Here is a 17,166-nt window from a genome sequence, read left to right as displayed (position 1 = left end):
GTGAAGAAAGGATTAAGGGACAGCATAGGCCTCCTTACCCTGAATTACAAAGCTAAAACAGGCACAGACACGGGATTAGTCACAGAGTTCAAAAATCCAGGCTGTGGCGAGTTATTTGAGAGTAACGTGTGGTACGACTAGATGGAATGAAGAAAGTAATTAGGGGGCTATAAGAGATTTGGTATGACGGAATGCAGATGGAATGAATCATGGAGTGGTAGAGTGGGTGAAACATAATACTTTAAGGTGGTTTGGGCATGTAGAGAGAGTGCAAGACAGAGAGTTTAAAAGGAGAGTGTATGATAGTATGATTGGTGAGAGAGGAAGACCACCTGAGACATGAGGAAACAAAGCTGAGGAGTGCTGAAGGAAGAGAAACGGTGGAGGAGTGTGTGGATTGGTGTATACATGAGAGGCATGCAATGACATGAATGTGTGGAGACTCTTCTGCTGAGGCCATCCCCTTGATGGGAATTCCTGGAGGAAATGGGCATCAGAAATATTGATAGATAGATACATCTTTTTACTCTCCTCTGGACTTTCTCTTGTCACTCATTGTGCTTCTTTGGATGCAGTGACCAAACCTGAGATGCATATTTTACTTTTGGCCACATGTAGAATATTAATACCTTGCTAAACATTTCCTTGTTCATATACCCAAAAGATATTCTGATATTTGCAAGGAGACAGTTTGTATTCCTAATTATTCTCCTAATATACAACTCTGGTGACAAGTTAGGTACAGTGTTGACTCCCAAGTCCTTATCACACACAGAATCCTGAGGCTCATTTGTTGCTAGATAATAATCATATTTAGGCCATCTTTTGCCTTGTCCCATCTTCATTACTTTACATTTGCTCTGGATGAATTCCATCTACCATGTTTCAGACCAGCTTTGTACAGACTGATCAGGTATCTTTGTAAGCTGATGCAGTCCTCTTGTTTTTTCATTTCACTCATGAGCTTTCATCACCTGCAAACATATTTAGGTAGGATTCCATACCTTCAGGCAAGTTTTTTATATACCATACATCAAGAAGAGTAATGGTCTAAGAACCAAGCTGTGTGACACTCTGCAGATCACCTCTTTAATATACATACCATGTTCCCTCCCCATGAGAGAATCTTCTGTCCATTGAAGGCATTTTCCCTCGTTCCTGCCTAGTGATTCTGCTTTTAATCAGCCTCCCATGTGTTACAATTTTAAATGCTTTTTGGATGTCACCATACTAACAGTCAACCCAGCCACTTTCCCTTTTGTCTAGGACCAAGCTCACACCTTTAAAACTGCTTTACCTAAATCAATGATATTTCTACCTTAGGAAATTTCTCTGTAGAAAGTGATCCATTTTTTCCAGAATATGAAGCACCACACTCATTAGAAAGACTGTTTTGTTGTTCAGTATCTGTTCCCGGACTCCTTCTATAAGTATGATGTTTGCATTTTTCCATTGCCTTGGCATTTGCTTCTCCCAAAGACATCTTGAACAGTAATTCAAGTGGCCTGTCTAGGGTATCTGCACACATCTTTAGCACATATAGTGAATTTCAGCAGGAATACGAGCCTTCTATGCTCCTGGTGCTACCTCACTAATGCAGGAAACAGCAGTCATGTACGAACATTATTATACTATCATTATACATAACCACTGTTTCCAGTGTCAGTGAGGTAGTATCGGGAAACAGATGAAGAATGGCCCATCCACTCATATACACTTATACATATATATATCGTTTCTTTCTTTCACACTATTCGCCATTTCCTGCATTAGCGAGGTAGCATTAAGAACAGAGGACTGGGCCTTTGAGGGAATATCCTCACCTGGCCCCCTTCTCTGTTCCTTCTTTTGGAAAATCAAAAAAGAAAATGAGAGGGGAGGATTTCGAGCCCCCTGCTCCCTTCCTGTTTAGTTGCCTTCTACGACACACAGGGAATACGTGGGAGGTATTCTTTCTCCCCTATCCCCAGGGATAATATGTATATATATATATATATATATATATTTTTTTTTTTTTTTTTTTTTTATACTTTGTCGCTGTCTCCCGCGTTTGCGAGGTAGCGCAAGGAAACAGACGAAAGAAATGGCCCAACCCCCCCCCATACACATGTATATACATACGTCCACACACGCAAATATACATACCTACACAGCTTTCCATAGCTTACCCCAGACGCTTCACATGCCTTGATTCAATCCACTGACAGCACGTCAACCCCGGTATACCACATCGCTCCAATTCACTCTATTCCTTGCCCTCCTTTCACCCTCCTGCATGTTCAGGCCCCGATCACACAAAATCTTTTTCACTCCATCTTTCCACCTCCAATTTGGTCTCCCTCTTCTCCTTGTTCCCTCCACCTCCGACACATATATCCTCTTGGTCAATCTTTCCTCACTCATCCTCTCCATGTGCCCAAACCACTTCAAAACACCCTCTTCTGCTCTCTCAACCACGCTCTTTTTATTTCCACACATCTCTCTTACCCTTACGTTACTCACTCGATCAAACCACCTCACACCACACATTGTCCTCAAACATCTCATTTCCAGCACATCCATCCTCCTGCGCACAACTCTATCCATAGCCCACGCCTCGCAACCATACAACATTGTTGGAACCACTACTCCTTCAAACATACCCATTTTTGCTTTCCGAGATAATGTTCTCGACTTCCACACATTCTTCAAGGCTCCCAGAATTTTCGCCCCCTCCCCCACCCTATGATCCACTTCCGCTTCCATGTTTCCATCCGCTGCCAGATCCACTCCCAGATATCTAAAACACTTCACTTCCTCCAGTTTTTCTCCATTCAAACTCACCTCCCAATTGACTTGACCCTCAACCCTACTGTACCTAATAACCTTGCTCTTATTCACATTTACTCTTAACTTTCTTCTTTCACACACTTTACCAAACTCAGTCACCAGCCTCTGCAGTTTCTCACATGAATCAGCCACCAGCGCTGTATCATCAGCGAACAACAACTGACTCACTTACGCAAGCTCTCTCATCCCCAACAGACTTCATACTTGCCCCTCTTTCCAAAACTCTCGCATTCACCTCCCTAACAACCCCATCCATAAACAAATTAAACAACCATGGAGACATCACACACCCCTGCCGCAAACCTACATTCACTGAGAACCAATCACTTTCCTCTCTTCCTACACGTACACATGCCTTACATCCTCGATAAAAACTTTTCACTGCTTCTAACAACTTTCCTCCCACACCATATATTCTTAATACCTTCCACAGAGCATCTCTATCAACTCTATCATATGCCTTCTCCAGATCCATAAATGCTACATACAAATCCATTTGCTTTTCTAAGTATTTCTCACATACATTCTTCAAAGCAAACACCTGATCCACACATCCTCTACCACTTCTGAAACCACACTGCTCTTCCCCAATCTGATGCTCTGTACATGCCTTCACCCTCTCAATCAATACCCTCCCATATAATTTACCAGGAATACTCAACAAACTTATACCTCTGTAATTTGAGCACTCACTCTTATCCCCTTTGCCTTTGTACAATGGCACTATGCACGCATTCCGCCAATCATCAGGCACCTCACCATGAGTCATACATACATTAAATAACCTTACCAACCAGTCAACAATACAGTCACCCCCTTTTTTAATAAATTCCACTGCAATACCATCCAAACCTGCTGCCTTGCCGGCTTTCATCTTCCGCAAAGCTTTCACTACCTCTTCTCTGTTTACCAAATCATTTTCCCTAACCCTCGCACTTTGCACACCACCTCGACCAAAACACCCTATATCTGCCACTCTATCATCAAACACATTCAACAAACCTTCAAAATACTCACTCCATCTCCTTCTCACATCACCACTACTTGTTATCACCTCCCCATTTGCGCCCTTCACTGAAGTTCCCATTTGCTCCCTTGTCTTACGCACTTTATTTACCTCCTTCCAGAGCATCTTTTTATTCTCCCTAAAATTTAATGATACTCTCTCACCCCAACTCTCATTTGCCCTTTTTTTCACCTCTTGCACCTTTCTCTTGACCTCCTGTCTCTTTCTTTTATACATCTCCCACTCAATTGCATTTTTTCCCTGCAAAAATCGTCCAAATGCCTCTCTCTTCTCTTTCACTAATACTCTTACTTCTTCATCCCACCACTCCCTACCCTTTCTAATCAACCCACCTCCCACTCTTCTCATGCCACAAGCATCTTTTGCGCAATCCATCACTGATTCCCTAAATACATCCCATTCCTCCCCCACTCCCCTTACTTCCATTGTTCTCACCTTTTTCCATTCTGTACTCAGTCTCTCCTGGTACTTCCTCACACAGGTCTCCTTCTCAAGCTCACTTACTCTCACCACCCTCTTCACCCCAACATTCACTCTTCTTTTCTGGAAACCCATACAAATCTTCACCTTAGCCTCCACAAGATAATGATCAGACATCCCTCCAGTTGCACCTCTCAGCACATTAACATCCAAAAGTCTCTCTTTCGCACGCCTGTCAATTAACAGGTAATCCAATAACGCTCTCTGGCCATCTCTCCTACTTACATAAGTATACTTATGTATATCTCGCTTTTTAAACCAGGTATTCCCAATCATCAGTCCTTTTTCAGCACATAAATGTACAAGCTCTTCACCATTTCCATTTACAACACTGAACACCCCATGTATATATATATATATATTTTTTTTTTTTTTTTTTTTTTTTTATACTTTGTCGCTGTCTCCCGCGTTTGCGAGGTAGCGCAAGGAAACAGACGAAAGAAATGGCCCAACCCGCCCCCCATACACATGTACATACACACGTCCACACACGCAAATATACATACCTACACAGCTTTCCATGGTTTACCCCAGACGCTTCACATGCCTTGCTTCAATCCACTGACAGCACGTCAACCCCTGTATACCACATGACTCCAATTCACTCTATTTCTTGCCCTCCTTTCACCCTCCTGCATGTTCAGGCCCCGATCACACAAAATCTTTTTCACTCCATCTTTCCACCTCCAATTTGGTCTCCCTCTTCTCCTCGTTCCCTCCACCTCCGACACATATATCCTCTTGGTCAATCTCTCCTCACTCATTCTCTCCATGTGCCCAAACCATTTCAAAACACCCTCTTCTGCTCTCTCAACCACGCTCTTTTTATTTCCACACATCTCTCTTACCCTTACGTTACTTACTCGATCAAACCACCTCACACCACACATTGTCCTCAAACATCTCATTTCCAGCACATCCATCCTCCTGCGCACATCTCTATCCATAGCCCACGCCTCGCAACCATACAACATTGTTGGAACCACTATTCCCTCAAACATACCCATTTTTGCTTTCCGAGATAATGTTCTCGACTTCCACACATTTTTCAAGGCTCCCAAAATTTTCGCCCCCTCCCCCACCCTATGATCCACTTCCGCTTCCATGGTTCCATCCGCTGACAGATCCACTCCCAGATATCTAAAACACTTCACTTCCTCCAGTTTTTCTCCATTCAAACTCACCTCCCAATTGACTTGACCCTCACCCCTACTGTACCTAATAACCTTGCTCTTATTCACATTTACTCTCAACTTTCTTCTTCCACACACTTTACCAAACTCAGTCACCAGCTTCTGCAGTTTCTCACATGAATCAGCCACCAGCGCTGTATCATCAGCGAACAACAACTGACTCACTTCCCAAGCTCTCTCATCCCCAACAGACTTCATACTTGCCCCTCTTTCCAGGACTCTTGCATTTACCTCCCTTACAACCCCATCCATAAACAAATTAAACAACCATGGAGACATCACACACCCCTGCCGCAAACCTACATTCACTGAGAACCAATCACTTTCCTCTCTTCCTACACGTACACATGCCTTACATCCTCGATAAAAACTTTTCACTGCTTCTAACAACTTGCCTCCCACACCATATATTCTTAATACCTTCCACAGAGCATCTCTATCAACTCTATCATATGCCTTCTCCAAATCCATAAATGCTACATACAAATCCATTTGCTTTTCTAAGTATTTCTCACATACATTCTTCAAAGCAAACACCTGATCCACACATCCTCTACCACTTCTGAAGAGCTTGTAGATTTATGTGCTGAAAAAGGACTGATGATTGGGAATACCTGGTTTAAAAAGCGAGATATACATAAGTATACTTATGTAAGTAGGAGAGATGGCCAGAGAGCGTTATTGGATTACGTGTTAATTGACAGACGTGCGAAAGAGAGACTTTTGGATGTTAATGTGCTGAGAGGTGCAACTGGAGGGATGTCTGATCATTATCTTGTGGAGGCTAAGGTGAAGATTTGTATGGGTTTTCAGAAAAGAAGAGTGAATGTTGGGGTGAAGAGGGTGGTGAGAGTAAGTGAGCTTGAGAAGGAGACCTGTGTGAGGAAGTACCAGGAGAGACTGAGTACAGAATGGAAAAAGGTGAGAACAATGGAAGTAAGGGGAGTGGGGGAGGAATGGGATGTATTTAGGGAATCAGTGATGGATTGCGCAAAAGATGCTTGTGGCATGAGAAGAGTGGGAGGTGGGTTGATTAGAAAGGGTAGTGAGTGGTGGGACGAAGAAGTAAGAGTATTAGTGAAAGAGAAGAGAGAGGCATTTGGACGATTTTTGCAGGGAAAAAATGCAATTGAGTGGGAGATGTATAAAAGAAAGAGACAGGAGGTCAAGAGAAAGGTGCAAGAGGTGAAAAAAAGGGCAAATGAGAGTTGGGGTGAGAGAGTATCATTAAATTTTAGGGAGAATAAAAAGATGTTCTGGAAGGAGGTAAATAAAGTGTGTAAGACAAGGGAGCAAATGGGAACTTCGGTGAAGGGCGCAAGTGGGGAGGTGATAACAAGTAGTGGTGATGTGAGAAGGAGATGGAGTGAGTATTTTGAAGGTTTGTTGAATGTGTTTGATGATAGAGTGGCAGATATAGGGTGTTTTGGTCGAGGTGGTGTGCAAAGTGAGAGGGTTAGGGAAAATGATTTGGTAAACAGAGAAGAGGTAGTGAAAGCTTTGCGGAAGATGAAAGCCGGCAAGGCAGCGGGTTTGGATGGTATTGTAGTGGAATTTATTAAAAAAGGGGGTGACTGTATTGTTGACTGGTTGGTAAGGTTATTTAATGTATGTATGACTCATGGTGAGGTGCCTGAGGATTGGCGGAATGCGAGCATAGTGCCATTGTACAAAGGCAAAGGGGATAAGAGTGAGTGCTCAAATTACAGAGGTATAAGTTTGTTGAGTATTCCTGGTAAATTATATGGGAGGGTATTGATTGAGAGGGTGAAGGCATGTACAGAGCATCAGACTGGGGAAGAGCAGTGTGGTTTCAGAAGTGGTAGAGGATGTGTGGATCAGGTGTTTGCTTTGAAGAATGTATGTGAGAAATACTTAGAAAAGCAAATGGATTTGTATGTAGCATTTATGGATCTGGAGAAGGCATATGATAGAGTTGATAGAGATGCTCTGTGGAAGGTATTAAGAATATATGGTGTGGGAGGAAAGTTGTTAGAAGCAGTGAAAAGTTTTTATCGAGGATGTAAGGCATGTGTACGTGTAGGAAGAGAGGAAAGTGATTGGTTCTCAGTGAATGTAGGTTTGCGGCAGGGGTGTGTGATGTCTCCATGGTTGTTTAATTTGTTTATGGATGGGGTTGTTAGGGAGGTAAATGCAAGAGTTTTGGAAAGAGGGGCAAGTATGAAGTCTGTTGGGGATGAGAGAGCTTGGGAAGTGAGTCAGTTGTTGTTCGCTGATGATACAGCGCTGGTGGCTGATTCATGTGAGAAACTGCAGAAGCTGGTGACTGAGTTTGGAAAAGTGTGTGGAAGAAGAAAGTTAAGAGTAAATGTGAATAAGAGCAAGGTTATTAGGTACAGTAGGGTTGAGGGTCAAGTCAATTGGGAGGTGAGTTTAAATGGAGAAAAACTGGAGGAAGTGAAGTGTTTTAGATATCTGGGAGTGGATCTGGCAGCGGATGGAACCATGGAAGCAGAAGTGGATCATAGGGTGGGGGAGGGGGCGAAAATTCTGGGGGCCTTGAAGAATGTGTGGAAGTCGAGAACATTATCTCGGAAAGCAAAAATGGGTATGTTTGAAGGAATAGTGGTTCCAACAATGTTGTATGGTTGCGAGGCGTGGGCTATGGATAGAGTTGTGCGCAGGAGGATGGATGTGCTGGAAATGAGATGTTTGAGGACAATGTGTGGTGTGAGGTGGTTTGATCGAGTGAGTAACGTAAGGGTAAGAGAGATGTGTGGAAATAAAAAGAGCGTGGTTGAGAGAGCAGAAGAGGGTGTTTTGAAGTGGTTTGGGCACATGGAGAGGATGAGTGAGGAAAGATTGACCAAGAGGATATATGTGTCGGAGGTGGAGGGAACAAGGAGAAGAGGGAGACCAAATTGGAGGTGGAAAGATGGAGTGAAAAAGATTTTGTGTGATCGGGGCCTGAACATGCAGGAGGGTGAAAGGAGGGCAAGGAATAGAGTGAATTGGAACGGTGTGGTATACCGGGGTTGACGTGCTGTCAGTGGATTGAATCAAGGCATGTGAAGCATCTGGGGTAAACCATGGAAAGCTGTGTAGGTATGTATATTTGCGTGTGTGGACGTATGTATATACATGTGTATGGGGGGGGTTGGGCCATTTCTTTCGTCTGTTTCCTTGCGCTACCTCGCAAACGCGGGAGACAGCGACAAAGTATAATAATAAAATAATATATATATATATATATTGATTGGTTCTCAGTGAATGTAGGTTTGCGGCAGGGGAGTGTGATGTGTCCATGGTTGTTTAATTTGTTTATGGATGGGGTTGTTAGGGAGGTAAATGCAAGAGTTTTGGAAAGAGGGGCAAGTATGAAGTCTGTTGGGGATGAGAGAGCTTGGGAAGTGAGTCAGTTGTTGTTCGCTGATGATACAACGCTGGTGGCTGATTCATGTGAGAAACTGCAGAAGCTGGTGACTGAGTTTGGTAAAGTGTCTGAAAGAAGAAAGTTAAGAGTAAATGTGATTAAGAGCAAGGTAATTAGGTACAGTAGGGTTGAGGGTCAAGTCAGTTGGGAGGTAAGTTTGAATGGAGAAAAACTGGAGGAAGTAGAGTGTTTTAGATATCTGGGAGTGGATCTGGCAGCGGATGGAACCATGGAAGCGGAAGTGAATCATAGGGTGGGGGAGGGGGCGAAAATCCTGGGAGCCTTGAAGAATGTGTGGAAGTCGAGAACATTATCTTGGAAAGCAAAAATGGGTATGTTTGAAGGAATAGTGGTTCCAACAATGTTGTATGGTTGCGAGGCGTGGGCTATGGATAGAGTTGTGTGCATGAGGATGGATGTGCTGGAAATGAGATGTTTGAGGACAATGTGTGGTGTGAGGTGGTTTGATCAAGTAAGTAACGTAAGGGTAAGAGAGATGTGTGGAAATAAAAAGAGCGTGGTTGAGAGAGCAGAAGAGGGTGTTTTGAAATGGTTTGGGCACATGGAGAGAATGAGTGAGGAAAGATTGACCAAGAGGATATATGTGTCGGAGGTGGAGGGAACGAGGAGAAGTGGGAGACCAAATTGGAGGTGGAAAGATGGAGTGAAAAAGATTTTGTGTGATCGGGGCCTGAACATGCAGGAGGCAGGAGGGTGAAAGGAGGGCAAGGAATAGAGTGAATTGGATCGATGTGGTATACCGGGGTTGACGTGCTGTCAGTGGATTGAATCAGGGCATGTGAAGCGTCTGGGGTAAACCATGAAAGGCTGTGTAGGTATGTATATTTGCGTGTGTGGACGTATGTATATACATGTGTATGGGGGTGGGTTGGGCCATTTCTTTCGTCTGTTTCCTTGCGCTACCTCGCAAACGCGGGAGACAGCAGCAAAAAAAAAAAAAAAAAAAAATATATATATATATATATATATATATATATATATATATATCACTGATTCCCTAAATACATCCCATTCCTCCCCCACTCCCCTTACTTCCATTGTTCTCACCTTTTTCCATTCTGTACTCAGTCTCTCCTGGTACTTCCTCACACAGGTCTCCTTCTCAAGCTCGCTTACTCTCACCACCCTCTTCACCCCAACATTCACTCTTCTTTTCTGAAAACCCATACAAATCTTCACCTTAGACTCCACAAGATAATGATCAGACATCCCTCCAGTTGCACCTCTCAGCACATTAACATCCAAAAGTCTCTCTTTCGCACGCCTGTCAATTAACACGTAATCCAATAACGCTCTCTGGCCATCTCTCCTACTTACATAAGTATACTTATGTATATCTCGCTTTTTAAACCAGGTATTCCCAATCATCAGTCCTTTTTCAGCACATAAATCTACAAGCTCTTCACCATTTCCATTTACAACACTGAACACCCCATGAATACCAATTATTCCCTCAACTGCCACATCACTCACCTTTGCATTCAAATCACCCATCACTATGACCCGGTCTCGTGCATCAAAACCACTAACACACTCATTCAGTTGCTCCCAAAACACTTGCCTCTCCTGATCTTTCTTCTCATGCACAGGTGCATATGCACCAATAATCACCCACCTCTCTCCATCAACTTTCAGTTTTACCCATATTAATCGAGAATTTACTTTCTTACACTCTATCACATACTCCCACAACTCCTGTTTCAGGAGTATTGCTACTCCTTCCCTTGCTCTTGTCCTCTCACTAACCCCTGACTTTACTCCCCAGACATTCCCAAACCACTCTTCCCCTTTACCCTTGAGCTTCGTTTCACTCAGAGCCAAAACATCCAGGTTCCTTTCCTCAAACATACTACCTATCTCTCCTTTTTTCACATCTTGGTTACATCCACACACATTTAGGCACCCCACTCTGAGCCTTCGAGGAGGATGAGCACTCCCCGCGTGACTCCTTCTTCTGTTTCCCATTTTAGAAAGTTAATACAAGGAGGGGAGGATTTCTGGCCCCCCGCTCCCGTCCCCTCTAGTCGCCTTCTACGACACGCGAGGAATACGTGGGAAGTATTCTTTCACCCCTATCCCCAGGGATAATATACATATATATATATACAGAAGAGGTAGTGAAAGCTTTGCGGAAGATGAAAGCCGGCAAGGCAGCAGGTTTGGATGGTATTGCAGTGGAATTTATTAAAAAAGGGGGTGACTGTATTGTTGACTGGTTGGTAAGGTTATTTAATGTATGTATGACTCATGGTGAGGTGCCTGAGGATTGGCGGAATGCGTGCATAGTGCCATTGTACAAAGGCAAAGGGGATAAGATTGAGTGCTCAAATTACAGAGGTATAAGTTTGTTGAGTATTCCTGGTAAATTATATGGGAGGGTATTGATTGAGAGGGTGAAGGCATGTACAGAGCATCAGATTGGGGAAGAGCAGTGTGGTTTCAGAAGTGGTAGAGGATGTGTGGATCAGGTGTTTGCTTTGAAGAATGTATGTGAGAAATACTTAGAAAAGCAAATGGATTTGTATGTAGCATTTATGGATCTGGAGAAGGCATATGATAGAGTTGATAGAGATGCTCTGTGGAAGGTATTAAGAATATATGGTGTGGGAGGAAAGTTGTTAGAAGCAGTGAAAAGTTTTTATCGAGGATGTAAGGCATGTGTACGTGTAGGAAGAGAGGAAAGTGATTGGTTCTCAGTGAATGTAGGTTTGCGGCAGGGGTGTGTGATGTCTCCATGGTTGTTTAATTTGTTTATGGATGGGGTTGTTAGGGAGGTGAATGCAAGAGTTTTGGAAAGAGGGGCAAGTATGAAGTCTGTTGGGGATGAGAGAGCTTGGGAAGTGAGTCAGTTGTTGTTCGCTGATGATACAGCGCTGGTGGCTGATTCATGTGAGAAACTGCAGAAGCTGGTGACTGAGTTTGGAAAAGTGTGTGGAAGAAGAAAGTTAAGAGTGAATGTGAATAAGAGCAAGGTTATTAGGTACAGTAGGGTTGAGGGTCAAGTCAATTGGGAGGTGAGTTTGAATGGAGAAAAACTGGAGGAAGTGAAGTGTTTTAGATATCTAGGAGTGGATCTGGCAGCGGATGGAACCATGGAAGCGGAGGTGGATCATAGGGTGGGGGAGGGGGCGAAAATCCTGGGGGCCTTGAAGAATGTGTGGAAGTTGAGAACATTATCTCGGAAAGCAAAATTGGGTATGTTTGAAGGAATAGTGGTTCCAACAATGTTGTATGGTTGCGAGGCGTGGGCTATGGATAGAGTTGTGCGCAGGAGGATGGATGTGCTGGAAATGAGATGTTTGAGGACAATGTGTGGTGTGAGGTGGTTTGATCGAGTGAGTAACGTAAGGGTAAGAGAGATGTGTGGAAATAAAAAGAGCGTGGTTGAGAGAGCAGAAGAGGGTGTTTTGAAGTGGTTTGGGCATATGGAGAGGATGAGTGAGGAAAGATTGACCAAGAGGATATATGTGTCGGAGGTGGAGGGAACAAGGAGAAGAGGGAGACCAAATTGGAGGTGGAAAGATGGAGTGAAAAAGATTTTGTGTGATCGGGGCCTGAACATGCAGGAGAGTGAAAGGAGGGCAAGGAATAGAGTGAATTGGAGCGATGTGGTATACCAGGGTTGACGTGCTGTCAGTGGATTGAATCAAGGCATGTGAAGCGTCTGGGGTAAACCATGGAAAGCTGTGTAGGTATGTATATTTGCGTGTGTGGGCGTATGTATATACATGTGTATGGGGGGGGGTTGGGCCATTTCTTTCGTCTGTTTCCTTGCGCTACCTCGCAAACGCGGGAGACGGCGACAAAGTATAATAAAAAAAAAAAATAATATACATATACACACACACACACACACACACACACACACACACACGCACATATACACACACACACATCCATATATATACATATGGGAAATGTAAGAAACAATTTAAAAAAGTTATTAGAATAACAATATTACTTAACACCTAGTTTATGTAATTGTGCTATGGTTTAATTGTTGCATATATATATAGGGAAAGGTAAATAGTATATTAAAAATATTACCCAAGATTTAGAATATCTGCCTATAAAATGTTGTCTTTTATTTCATTCAAGGGAAGTTAGCATGCAAGGTAACGTGTCTTAGGGAAAAAATATAGTTAGAGAGATGGCCTTGTAATGTTGAATTTTAGGGCATATATAGTGCTCCAGTCAACTAATTAAAAGAACTTCAAGACTATACTCAGCTTAAGGTACTGGATATATTTTTGCATCCAATATTCATATAAAGCTGAACTAGACAACTATTGGCATCCAGCATAAGAGGAACTGATACCAGTAAGAATGTAATTGGGTATAACAGTACTTAAATCCGATTTGGGTTGATTAGAAAGGGTAGTGAGTGGTGGGATGAAGAAGTAAGAGTATTAGTGAAAGAGAAGAGAGAGGCATTTGGACGATTTTTGCAGGGAAAAAATGCAATTGAGTGGGAGATGTATAAAAGAAAGAGACAGGAGGTCAAGAGAAAGGTGCAAGAGGTGAAAAAAAGGGCAAATGAGAGTTGGGGTGAGAGAGTATCATTAAATTTTAGGGAGAATAAAAAGATGTTCTGGAAGGAGGTAAATAAAGTGCGTAAGACAAGGGAGCAAATGGGAACTTCAGTGAAGGGCGCAAATGGGGAGGTGATAACAAGTAGTGGTGATGTGAGAAGGAGATGGAGTGAGTATTTTGAAGGTTTGTTGAATGTGTTTGATGACAGAGTGGCAGATATAGGGTGTTTTGGTCGAGGAGGTGTGCAAAGTGAGAGGGTCAGGGAAAATGATTTGGTAAACAGAGAAGAGGTAGTGAAAGCTTTGCGGAAGATGAAAGCCGGCAAGGCAGCAGGTTTGGATGGTATTGCAGTGGAATTTATTAAAAAAGGGGGTGACTGTATTGTTGACTGGTTGGTAAGGTTATTTAATGTATGTATGACTCGTGGTGAGGTGCCTGAGGATTGGCGGAATGCGTGCATAGTGCCATTGTACAAAGGCAAAGGGGATAAGAGTGAGTGCTCAAATTACAGAGGTATAAGTTTGTTGAGTATTCCTGGTAAATTATTTGGGAGGGTATTGATTGAGAGGGTGAAGGCATGTACAGAGCATCAGATTGGGGAAGAGCAGTGTGGTTTCAGAAGTGGTAGAGGATGTGTGGATCAGGTGTTTGCTTTGAAGAATGTATGTGAGAAATACTTAGAAAAGCAAATGGATTTGTATGTAGCATTTATGGATCTGGAGAAGGCATATGATAGAGTTGATAGAGATGCTCTGTGGAAGGTATTAAGAATATATGGTGTGGGAGGCAAGTTGTTAGAAGCAGTGAAAAGTTTTTATCGAGGATGTAAGGCATGTGTACGTGTAGGAAGAGAGGAAAGTGATTGGTTCTCAGTGAATGTAGGTTTGCGGCAGGGGTGTGTGATGTCTCCATGGTTGTTTAATTTGTTTATGGATGGGGTTGTTAGGGAGGTAAATGCAAGAGTTTTGGAAAGAGGGGCAAGTATGAAGTCTGTTGGGGATGAGAGAGCTTGGGAAGTGAGTCAGTTGTTGTTCGCTGATGATACAGCGCTGGTGGCTGATTCATGTGAGAAACTGCAGAAGCTGGTGACTGAGTTTGGAAAAGTGTGTGGAAGAAGAAAGTTAAGAGTAAATGTGAATAAGAGCAAGGTTATTAGGTACAGTAGGGTTGAGGGTCAAGTCAATTGGGAGGTGAGTTTGAATGGAGAAAAACTGGAGGAAGTGAAGTGTTTTAGATATCTGGGAGTGGATCTGGCAGCGGATGGAACCATGGAAGCGGAAGTGGATCATAGGGTGGGGGAGGGGGCGAAAATCCTGGGGGCCTTGAAGAATGTGTGGAAGTCGAGAACATTATCTCGGAAAGCAAAAATGGGTATGTTTGAAGGAATAGTGGTTCCAACAATGTTGTATGGTTGCGAGGTGTGGGCTATGGATAGAGTTGTGCGCAGGAGGATGGATGTGCTGGAAATGAGATGTTTGAGGACAATGTGTGGTGTGAGGTGGTTTGATCGAGTGAGTAACGTAAGGGTAAGAGAGATGTGTGGAAATAAAAAGAGCGTGGTTGAGAGAGCAGAAGAGGGTGTTTTGAAGTGGTTTGGGCACATGGAGAGGATGAGTGAGGAAAGATTGACCAAGAGGATATATGGTCGGAGTGGAGGGAACAAGGAGAAGAGGGAGACCAAATTGGAGGTGGAAAGATGGGAGTGAAAAGATTTTTGTGTGATCGGGCCTGAACATGCAGGAGGGTGAAAGAGGGTAAGGAATAGAGTGGATTTTGGAAAGAGGGGCAAGTATGAAGTCTGTTGGGGATGAGAGAGCTTGGGAAGTGAGTCAGTTGTTGTTCGCTGATGATACAGCGCTGGTGGCTGATTCATGTGAGAAACTGCAGAAGCTGGTGACTGAGTTTGGTAAAGTGTCTGAAAGAAGAAAGTTAAGAGTAAATGTGATTAAGAGCAAGGTAATTAGGTACAGTAGGGTTGAGGGTCAAGTCAGTTGGGAGGTAAGTTTGAATGGAGAAAAACTGGAGGAAGTAAAGTGTTTTAGATATCTGGGAGTGGATCTGGCAGCGGATGGAACCATGGAAGCAGAAGTAGATCATAGGGTGGGGGAGGGGGCGAAAATCCTGGGAGCCTTGAAGAATGTGTGGAAGTCGAGAACATTATCTTGGAAAGCAAAAATGGGTATGTTTGAAGGAATAGTGGTTCCAACAATGTTGTATGGTTGCGAGGCGTGGGCTATGGATAGAGTTGTGTGCAGGAGGATGGATGTGCTGGAAATGAGATGTTTGAGGACAATGTGTGGTGTGAGGTGGTTTGATCAAGTAAGTAACGTAAGGGTAAGAGAGATGTGTGGAAATAAAAAGAGCGTGGTTGAGAGAGCAGAAGAGGGTGTTTTGAAATGGTTTGGGCACATGGAGAGAATGAGTGAGGAAAGATTGACCAAGAGGATATATGTGTCGGAGGTGGAGGGAACGAGGAGAAGTGGGAGACCAAATTGGAGGTGGAAAGATGGAGTGAAAAAGATTTTGTGTGATCGGGGCCTGAACATGCAGGAGGGTGAAAGGAGGGCAAGGAATAGAGTGAATTGGATCGATGTGGTATACCGGGGTTGACGTGCTGTCAGTGGATTGAATCAGGGCATGTGAAGCGTCTGGGGTAAACCATGGAAGGCTGTGTAGGTATGTATATTTGCGTGTGTGGACGTATGTATATACATGTGTATGGGGGTGGGTTGGGCCATTTCTTTCGTCTGTTTCCCTGCGCTACCTCGCAAACGCGGGAGACAGCGACAAAGTATAATAAAAAAAATAATATATATATATATATATATATATATATATATATATATATATATATATATATATATATATATATATATATGTACAGAGCATCAGATTGGGGAGGAGCAGTGTGGTTTCAGAAGTGGTAGAGGATGTGTGGATCAGGTGTTTGCTTTGAAGAATGTATGTGAGAAATACTTAGAAAAGCAAATGGATTTGTATGTAGCATTTATGGATCTGGAGAAGGCATATGATAGAGTTGATAGAGATGCTCTGTGGAAGGTATTAAGAATATATGGTGTGGGAGGCAAGTTGTTAGAAGCAGTGAAAAGTTTTTATCGAGGATGTAAGGCATGTGTACGTGTAGGAAGAGAGGAAAGTGATTGGTTCTCAGTGAATGTAGCTTTTCGGCAGGGGTGTGTGATGTCTCCATGGTTGTTTAATTTGTTTATGGATGGGGTTGTTAGGGAGGTGAATGCAAGAGTTTTGGAAAGAGGGGCGAGTATGAAGTCTGTTGGAGATGAGAGAGCTTGGGAAGTGAGTCAGTTGTTGTTCGCTGATGATACAGCGCTGGTGGCTGATTCATGTGAGAAACTGCAGAAGCTGGTGACTGAGTTTGGTAAAGTGTGTGAAAGAAGAAAGTTAAGAGTAAATGTGAATAAGAGCAAGGTTATTAGGTACAGTAGGGTTGAGGGTCAAGTCAATTGGGAGGTGAGTTTGAATGGAGAAAAACTGGAGGAAGTGAAGTGTTTTAGATATCTGGGAGTGGATCTGGCAGCGGATGGAACCATGGAAGCGGAAGTGGATCATAGGGTGGGGGAGGGGGCGAAAATTCTGGGAGCCTTGAAGAATGTGTGGAAGTCGAGAACATTATTTCGGAAAGCAAAAATGGGTATGTTTGAAGGAATAGT

General features: G+C 43.2%; 1 protein-coding gene across 2 annotated transcripts in view; it reads left to right on the top strand.

The window, feature by feature from the left end:
* LOC139747028 (uncharacterized) overlaps nt 1–17,166 on the top strand; it is a 585,752-nt gene that overhangs the window by 546,264 nt on the left and 22,322 nt on the right. The gene's annotated exons all lie outside the window — the stretch shown is intronic.

This window comes from Panulirus ornatus, chromosome 5 (genome assembly GCF_036320965.1).
Source record: "Panulirus ornatus isolate Po-2019 chromosome 5, ASM3632096v1, whole genome shotgun sequence".
Lineage (NCBI taxonomy): Eukaryota > Metazoa > Arthropoda > Malacostraca > Decapoda > Palinuridae > Panulirus > Panulirus ornatus.
The sequence above is the reverse complement of the archived record's forward strand: the minus strand, read 5'-3'. Positions and strand labels throughout refer to the sequence as shown.